Below are 9,387 nucleotides of genomic sequence, written 5' to 3'. Positions count from 1 at the left end.
AGTGAATTAGTCTTGGCATGAATCTAAGAGACAGGTCTAAAGGATTGCCGGTGTCTCTGCGTGAATCCGACGCTGCAGAAGAGACAGCAAGAACGAGAGGGGGTCAAAAATGCAGTGTTATCAAACACCCCCACCTTCCTCACCGAATCCCCTGCCTGGGCTCACAGAGAAAGGACAGACTCCCATAACGCGCCACGCCGTTCTGCCAGCCCTCGGGGCTCCTCCAGAACAGCTCAGGAATTCAGATTCGGGGTTCGACGAGGTCTACAGCTGGGAGGAGAATTTCTACCATCCTCCTTCTCACCCTCCTATTGTCTGGCAGTGGCATCCCAGTGTTCCCTGTCTGGCTCAGTTGTTCTCACAGCTCGCTGTTTTGATATTAGTTTTGCTCAAGGGCAAGGGTCAGCCAGGCTGTGACATCCGAGTTTGACGGGAAATGAATTGCAAACAGTGATCACGATAAAGGTGAAAATTTAAACTGGGATTGACTGTGACAGAAAAAACAGAGGAGAAGAAGAGAGCTGTTGTTACTAGCAGGTACGCTAATAATAATGATATCGCCACCGCAGTTATTAATAATAATCCTGGCAATTAATATGTTTGTGTGTGTGTGTGTGTGTGTGTGTGGTCCAACAGACATCTTGACATCATTATCATTATCACTGTGTCCTACAGTGTCACAGTGGTCCAATGCCAAGCTTTGGAAGCCCACAACTTCACTGGAGGCTGATAAGAGGACTAAATGATAAGTCCAGGGGGCTGCCATCTTTTTACGTCCTCATCCAGTTTTGCTGCATGCAGTACACAGACTATTTTCCAGGGGGCAGTATTGAACTAAGAGAGAACCACACTGGTGACTGTTGAGGCAGCAGAGACACTTCTTCTGAGGGTGAACACAAGGTTTAAGGCAAATAATCAAACTCTTATTGATAACTCTGTGACATGGATTAAAAAAAAAAACATTTATATGGATTGAGCAGCTGAATGAAGTCTAAAACTCAATTTGGAACATGACGACGGCCATCATTTCGCTGACCTGTGAAATTGGAAACCTGACTTTCTGTCCTACAGCATCTTACATCTTTTTGAGTGACATAATTGTTCGAGATTGTATGTTTCTGGGAGCACTGATGAGATAAGACACAGTAATTATATCACCTCTAAGTACTGTGATCTTTCTATACCAAGTTTTACCACGTAAAAGCACCAGGGTCGATTCTTCCCCCCCCCCCCCCCCCCCCCCCTTCCCTTTTGTCCAAACAGCAATTATACAGTACTGTAGAATGAAACAAAAGGGCAGCATTGGCCTCCAAAACCTAATTCTCATTTTCAGACGTCAAACACGTTTGGCATTTAAGTTCGTTCGATTGCTGCTTTATCTCAAAAATCGGCTGGACTGCAGCACGGCGACAGAATGAAAAGGGTGTTCACAGCTGAGGCCACACTGTTGCCTTCACATAGAATTTGATGGACAGCTGAGATGGACCGGGGAGATATTAAGAGTGGGAGAAGGATATGACCAGGATGCAGATGAGGCTTGTCAGAGCGGGTTGGAGGAGGAGGAGGGGTTGGTCGCTGGAGGAGGGGATGGACAGTGGGTGGTGGTGATGTTCGGGGGAGGGGGGGGGGGGGACTGGGCGAGCAGCAGTATGCAGGTGGTGACTGGCTGGTGCTCCTCAGCTGGGCCTGCCGCCAGCTTGGCCCCCGGGTGCCCTGCTTTGAATTCAGTCCTTTGTGCTGCCCTGTGTAGGTCAGACAAATTCATGTCTCATCATCCTCTGAGATAGCCAACGATACAGGATAATGACTCAGCTGCAGTTTCAGCTCTGTCGCCTCTGCTGTAAAATATGTTCATCAAAACACTCGGATCTTGCCTGATTCCGTCTGCATGCAGAAAGTACCTGAAATGAACGCACAAACAACATTTTTATCCGTTGATGCTTTCGCGACAGACAAAAATGTGGCATTGGAGGAATTTAAATCAATTCATTGCCGCTCCGTTTGGTTCACTGATTTTGACAAATCGGTATTTTTCAGACAGAGCAGTAACATATTACCTCCAATGTTGCCAAAATAAACTGTTAAGTTAGTGGAATTTCACAGTAAAATATTCATGCATACATACTAATCTGACAGTAAATTGAGTTTTATTTCATGTCTGAATTAAACTGACAACTTAATAACTGATAAGCCTTCTTGAGAGCCCACGCAGTCATAGCTCAGCATACTCACACACTCACTCACACACACACACACATACACACACATTTTTATGTCTTTGGGAGGAACCAGTGGGTCAGTGGCCTGGGTGTCGGCCTACTTAGGCCGAGTCAGACTAGTGGACAGGCTCTAATGAGAAGCAGGAGCAGTGAAGTGGGAGTGGGACTGGCTCTAGGGAGGGGTCACATAGGGTTAACTATCAAAGATGAGTGCAAACCTATCCCTGTGGAAAAGACTGAAGAAAACATCGCCCCGCACACGCTAAGCTCCGCAAAGTGGGAGTTCCTCATCTTAATTAATCCAAGACACAAGGTCCTCCCCCTCCAAGTAAAAAATTTTGCTTCACTCTACAAAAGTATGAGTGTTAACACACCTACATGCTGTTTAGTTTGTAGACAGTTTTTTTCTAGTGCACGGTGCTCATTTTGATTATGTCACTTTGGAAACAGGCTACATTTGAAAGCCTCAATTATTAGCTGAGCAGAAGCTCATGCAGTAGAGGAATAACAAAAAAAACCAAACCAAAAGTGGCATTTAGATATTTATTGAAAACATAAGTAGAAGAAAAGCTAATGCATATATGGGTAACCGCAGATGAAATATGAAAGCAAATTTATTACCGGAGCTGGAGAAATTTTGTGTGGGTTCGTCGAGAAACACCCAGCAAATTTTGGAAAACTGCGCCATGATAGACAGTTTAAACCCGAAGGAAAACAAAAACAGATGTGGAAGTCTAGAATTAAACTCGTCACAAACTACCGGCAGCTACAGCTTGTCTGAATGGCTGATTGTACGAGGAATCACTTGCTGCATAATCATGTAACGCAGCAATTCAAATCAGGAGCTTGTCCAGTTTATCAAGCGGGTAGAATGGGAGCAGTTTAGATGATCGCACATTTTCACACATCTGCAAGAATTTTCAGCAAGGTTTGTTTTTTTAATCAAACTGAATTGATCTAATTCAGTTTGGCTGTCAGCAGCTGTCAACCCAAGCCTCGGTGTTTGTTCCCCAAACTTCAGAGTGCATATGAGCTACTGGGTAAATCTTACTTTTTGAGCATATTCATCATACATATGAAAATGTCGGAAGCGTTCCAAACAAACCAGTGACTCGTGAAGTTAATTAGAACTTCTTATTTTTTTGTAATGGCTTCAGATGTAATTTTGAAGGAGCTACCATGGTGAACCAACACTTTGTTGTTTAATAACACTAGCTACAGTATGGCTACTAGTTTAATTTGCAATTGATCCCATCTCCCCCTGCAGCTCTTTCTGCAACTCTCACAATGAGGACCTTTCCTCACAGCAACACATTAGTTTGCCTCCACTTGACCAGACAAGGATTTCACTGGTAATGGCCCCTTTAATGGCCTACGGGTCCTTGGGTATTGGCTGTAAAGGCTATATTATTGAACGGTCACTACTTGAGGGACATTTTGTGTAAATGTGTAGAATTTGCCGCGCCGCAACTGTAACCGACCGCTCAATCAGGCGAAATGAACGCGAGACCACCGAGAGCGAGAAAGAGAATGTGAGCACCCTGCGAGAGGACGGGGCATGTCAGTAGACCAGAATCAGCTCAACAGCCAGGACTCTGTCAGCTTTCACTATCTGAAACACGCCGGCTTTCTGATGCAGCTGCCCCGGAGCTAACAAAGTCGTCTGTTCAGACACGCCGAATGTTTTGGGCACCTCCTCTTACATCAAAGGGATTTAATAGACAGGCAATGATCATTAGCTAATTTGAATTACATGATGACTGAGAAGAGAGATATTGAAGTCATGTATGTCCTAGTTTGTCATTGAGTGTAAAAGAATAGTAATTCTGCTCATTACAGCGCATTGACAGTTTACAACATCTTTTGATATATTAACATGGGTAGTTTCTTCATATCTGCCTCACATTACTTTATTGTTTCAGACCTGGGTTCCTCCTGCTGAGATCATTTACTGTTTTAGATTGTCCTAGGCTGAAGTCATACTGAAATTCAAGCTCCCAGACATGGCAAATTAATCCAGTCTGATCACAGTGATCCCATTTGCTGGAGTATCTTTGTTGTAAACACTAAAGATGGCTGGCACCTGTCTCCTCACATACAGCACAGCATTGGCAAACTCATCTGCTTTGCATATTTATGTTTTAATTGCATTGCAACCCGCACGGTCTATTAATGTTGCTCTGTTCCAATTGCTGGAGTGACACAAATATGCCATGTTCCCCGTCAGCTCTGGTGTGCATGCGGCAGAGGAAGCAGAGCGATGTGCTATTCAGGAGGCAGGGGTATCTTTCAAAACCACCCTCAGCTTTGCATGACCTAATCCGTGTTTTCCACTACAAAGTGCAAAGATGTTCCTCACTTCAAGGCGTCATGGCAGCACGTTAGAAACTGCGGCCAGCGCGTTGTTTTGGGTACTCAGACGATTAATGACTTTGTCCCTCAGTTGAATGGCAACAAAGTGGTTTTTATCTTCTGCATCGTTTCACGCAGTTTGAACACAAACTTTGGACCGAGAAGATGGAATTCAACGTTCCCAAGGCGAGTCAACAAGAAATGTCAAGAAGAGACATGCACCTTCAAAGGGAAAGCCACAGGCAAGGGTTTGTGGGTAGGTTTCTGTGCAATGGCAGCTCTTTGTCAGGGCTTGCTGCCTTCTCCCGAGCCTCCGGTTCCCAAACACCCGAAGAAGAAAATGAGGCCATTCTGTCAATCTGCAAAGTTGACACCACTGCTGCTGCTGCTGAGTGGCTCAAAATCCTCCCTTTGTGTTTGGATTTGTGAGCTCTTTTTAATTATATATCAAGGAAGACTCAAAAGAACAAATTGCATCAATACTCTGACAAGGTTAACAATGTCCTATAATACAGATGCAGGTACACGTGCAAAACATAGAAAATAGACCCAGAGCAGCTGTGTTAAAGGCAGTGCTAAACATGAGCAGCTATGTTTTCTAGGCAGTTGGACTGGTTAAAATAGAAACTTATCTGTTTCTTCCGATGTGCATTGAATGGAGGCCTTAGAAAAGCGACTAAAAATGCCTCCTGTGCTGACATGCTGTAAAGCTACTGCCAGCAGTTGGTTAGTTAAGCTTGGAAGAAAGACAGGAAAATGGGAGAAACGGTTAGACAAGCCAAGGCTGAAGGTAACAACGTCCACAATGCCTGGCACCCTCATGGTGCTGAAATCATTCAAAACGTTAACACCAGAAAAATCATAACTTTTTGTTCTCAACATTTTGAAACAAACAAGATATATATATATGTAGATAGACAGAAGTAGAGAGTTGTGTAGCTAAGGAAAACCCCTGTTGTTGCCTTTTTCAGTGGTAAAACTAGCTTACTGAAATACATAGGGATCTCTGCCACATATTAGTCAAACATCACTTCCTGTTCTCAAAAAGAGCCTGTTTAACACAGAAAGCTGCTGCATATTCTGTATCACGAACCTGGCAACATTACGCATTAAATAACAACGTTTTACTAATTTTATTTCAATGCCCTGCAAGGTTCTTAGCGCTCAGCGCCAAGGAGCTCGTCACGTCCCGCTTGTCAGCACAGGAAGTCAGCAGAGCGCTTTCACCGAGGCGGGCACAGCGAGTCTGATGACATGCATAAAGGTGGGGATGAGGAACATGTGAACTCAGAAACTGACATGCCTCCTTAGCAGCAGGGACGCCTCTGCCCCCGAGGAAGCCCTGACTTCAAGATTCGGGGCAGCCCGTTCCAATGCAGCGCCGTGCGAAGGTCTGACTGCACTAAGCAGGAGCTCTGAGAAACTCGAGCCTGGAGCAAAGGCACGCATGCTGATACGCACAGCAGAAAGAACCGGCTGGGGCGAAAGCAGGGCTGAGGCTCGGATTAGATCACATATTACTTTGAGAAAAAAAACACCATAGTACACGGCTGTGTTGTGCTCGGGTGGCTCTAGTTAGCCGACGGACTCTAGTGTAATCAATATTTACTCATAACGGCCACACAGGGAGGTCGCGACCTTTGGTGTTGGTGGCTGGTTATAATCTTGAGTTAGGGCTCGTAGATCCTGATCTATTGGAACGCTCAGTGAACAATTTCATTACAGCTATCAGTCATGATGCATATTACAAGAGCTGGTGATAAAATATCTTTACTCATTCATCAGCGGAAACCTGTTCTAACAGTCTTAAAGCTAATTATTTGTCCGTTCAAGCTATCAGCGTGCTTCCTATGGCAAGGACTTAAAGGTCACGCTGTCTTTATTACACACAACATTTCATCTCTAAATCCATCTTCATTAAAACAGTGGGAGGACAATGGCCTTCCTTGAACTCCCAACACTTAACCTCGCCAGGCACAACAATATTGTAAAAGTGCAAATCTCTCTCCAAAATGGCCCCACAGTTAATAATTAAGCCATGACATTTGGCGGAGACACCAAAAAATCCATATGGTGAAATTTACTAACCTTTTGAAAAGCTAGCAAGAGGAGGCAGTTCATCCGCAGTTTATTTGGGGCCGTTTTAGACCATATAATAAAAACACACCGAAAGGTCGGGCAGCGCACAAAGGATGATTGTCTGCTGTTAACTGGAAGAGAGCGGGAGGCTAATCAATGCTCTCCACATCAAAACTCTATTAGAGGAGCGCTGTCTCTGGGGAGGGGGATTGGACAGAAAGACAGGGCGGACAAATGATATTCATATGTAACACTATGGATTATAATTGTCATGATGTAGTGATAATCGTGCTGGTTCTTGCTACAATGTAAAAGGTCAGTTTGGGGCAGAGTCACACTGACCTCTGTCCTCTGAAAACACAAATTATTAAGTTACAGTGGGTCAAATGTTCAAACGGTGGGAGTCAAATGTGGCCCAGTGGTCACTAGATGATCTCAGTGCAATAGCTAGCATGGCACTCAGTAGATACTGATTTACAGTTTTAAAAACATCTTACGCAATTAGCTGGATTTAATTTATCTAAACAAACAGAAAAGCATCTTTTATAACCAGCTAGGTGGAGGACGTGGGTCAAGCTCTATTTTGAGAGCAAGCGTATGCCTTTTAACTCACTGACGGTCTCCAGAAAGCCTCTCATTGGAGTCATTAAGGGTATATAATAAATAGGGTATACATGACAGGAGGTGTGCCAAATACAAAATTCCTAACAGTTTGGTTTAGCCCTCACTCGCTGTTGACTTTCAGATTTACTGTCCACGCTCAACTCTGAGTGTACACTGCGAGTGATTTATCAGCCTCACAGGTGAGTTCTGTCAAAACATCCAGGGCTTAAATATACAGCTCTGGGCTCACCTTTTCCTGCATGGTATCCCACACCCAGAGGTAATGTTTGTGTGAGCTGCTGTGAACAGCCAGGCGAGACTTCCTCCTCTCCTCTTCGACTTCAGCCATACAAGAACGAAGGAGTTACTCTGAATTCAGACTTTAACAAGCTTTCAGATTACTTTTATATGCACGCGTGCTTTGGGAATAGGAGTAACTCAAGTAAAAGTCTTTCTTTCTTTTTTTAAGGCTCTCTTAATAAATTGCCCGAGAAACCTGAACTGTATTGCACTGCACACACTCTTCCTCCTAATGTGTTTAATATGATTGCTGCATTTATCTGCCAGAGTGACGAACTTAATTCTCTGCTCCCAGTTTGACAAATGCACAGCGCATCCACGACACACCCTGTTGGATAAAGGTTTGCTTGAACTGTGCTGGTGTCTATTTTCCGGAAGGTAACTTAACACAAGGAGTAATCATAAACACAGGTTTCAGCTGGCCGCGCACGTGATGATGTGGAAAACATATCAGTACTAATTACCAATCGCTCTTCATAGGAGTGAAATTTGATTGACCTAGCTTGTCATTTAGTCCTCAAGAGAATGCCAAAATTACAAGTGTAATGTGGGAGCATAAACTATCCTCTGCTAGAGCTAGAGTTGAAAGACAGCATGGGGATTGTAATCTGCATTATTACACCGCCGCACAGCCTGGAGCTGGTACACTGATCATAAAAGCAAAATTTACTTTGTGGACAATTAGAATATTTGCCTGAACTTTAATTTCTTTGAAGGCCTTATTAGTGCTTAGTATTACTTCTTAAAACATCTGAAGGGAGAAACGAGGCCTCATATGAGTCAAGCACTGTGACGGCTGCCATCTTTGGAGCCAAAAGTGACTATATTTGGACATGAAGGTTGAAGTTTAAGTCGATTAAAGTTAACTTGCTTGGCTACACTAAATGACCACATGCACAAATAACCTAGTGGAATTTTACTCCCCACAGTTAGCACATCTGCCGCACAGCCCGCCATATTATTTGTTAAACAATTGCATTAAAATTGCTCCGCAAACAAAGCTGAGAGGTTCATGTATTTATGTGTGGGCAGGTAAAGACAATAGACAGTCCACGGTAAAAGACGAATGTAAGCACCATGATGTCACCCCTTGGTTTTACAACCCACATTTTGAAGCTTCAACCTTGAAAATTTTTATACTGACTTTCAGAGCCAGAAGTCACCACAAGCCGGATGAGAGGGTGGAGAGCTAATGCTAGCCAGCTTGGTTAGCAGCTGCATCAATAAACTGTGTGGGTGAAATGTACAGGCACACATGTTTGCTAATTAGTGCTGCAATAACAGGCTGATAAAATACTAGAACGTTCCTCACCAGAACTGAAGTACAAACTTCTTGGATGGTCTGTACCACAGGGCAAGCTATAATGCTAACCAGGTAATCCAATAGAAATGCTCTAAAGCATACACATGGTGAAGAGATCCAATGCAGTTACTGGAACGAGGCAGACGGACAGACAGTGATTGGCTGTCAAAGTGGCCACGCCCATAACTGAATAGCTGTTGGGAACTATCAAAAGCCTTTTTTTAACTATGCTTTTAACATAAGAGTTGACTTTTAGAGCCAACCCACATGGTACCCCTGTGAGATTATCACACAGACTAAAACTGACATTTTAACTTCATCAGTGTGCATGTCTACTGCTATACTGGCATTCACATCTAATTCAAAACTTTGTTGTGCCTTAATTATGTAGTGCATATCATATGGGAGTTATGTAGCTCCACTTTTCACTTTTTAATAGAATTATAACTGCAATATGCATGACTCTGCACACTATGACTAAGGCACAAATAATAAAATGTTATGCTTAAGATATTACCCAATTGTCAGATG

General features: G+C 43.6%; 1 long non-coding RNA gene across 1 annotated transcript; it reads right to left on the bottom strand.

Moving 5' to 3' along the window:
• Nucleotides 1–1,235: 1,235 nt before the first annotated feature.
• On the bottom strand, nt 1,236–9,131 carry LOC146507124 (uncharacterized). The gene is made up of 2 exons (XR_014877220.1): nt 8,866–9,131; nt 1,236–1,901 (listed from the first exon to the last, which is right to left on the bottom strand). It is a non-coding gene; the product is annotated as an uncharacterized LOC146507124 (long non-coding RNA).
• Nucleotides 9,132–9,387: the final 256 nt, after the last annotated feature.

The sequence above is a fragment of the Neolamprologus multifasciatus genome, chromosome 12, assembly GCF_963576455.1.
Source record: "Neolamprologus multifasciatus chromosome 12, fNeoMul1.2, whole genome shotgun sequence".
NCBI lineage: Eukaryota > Metazoa > Chordata > Actinopteri > Cichliformes > Cichlidae > Neolamprologus > Neolamprologus multifasciatus.
This window is presented reverse-complemented; position numbering and strand designations above follow the sequence as displayed.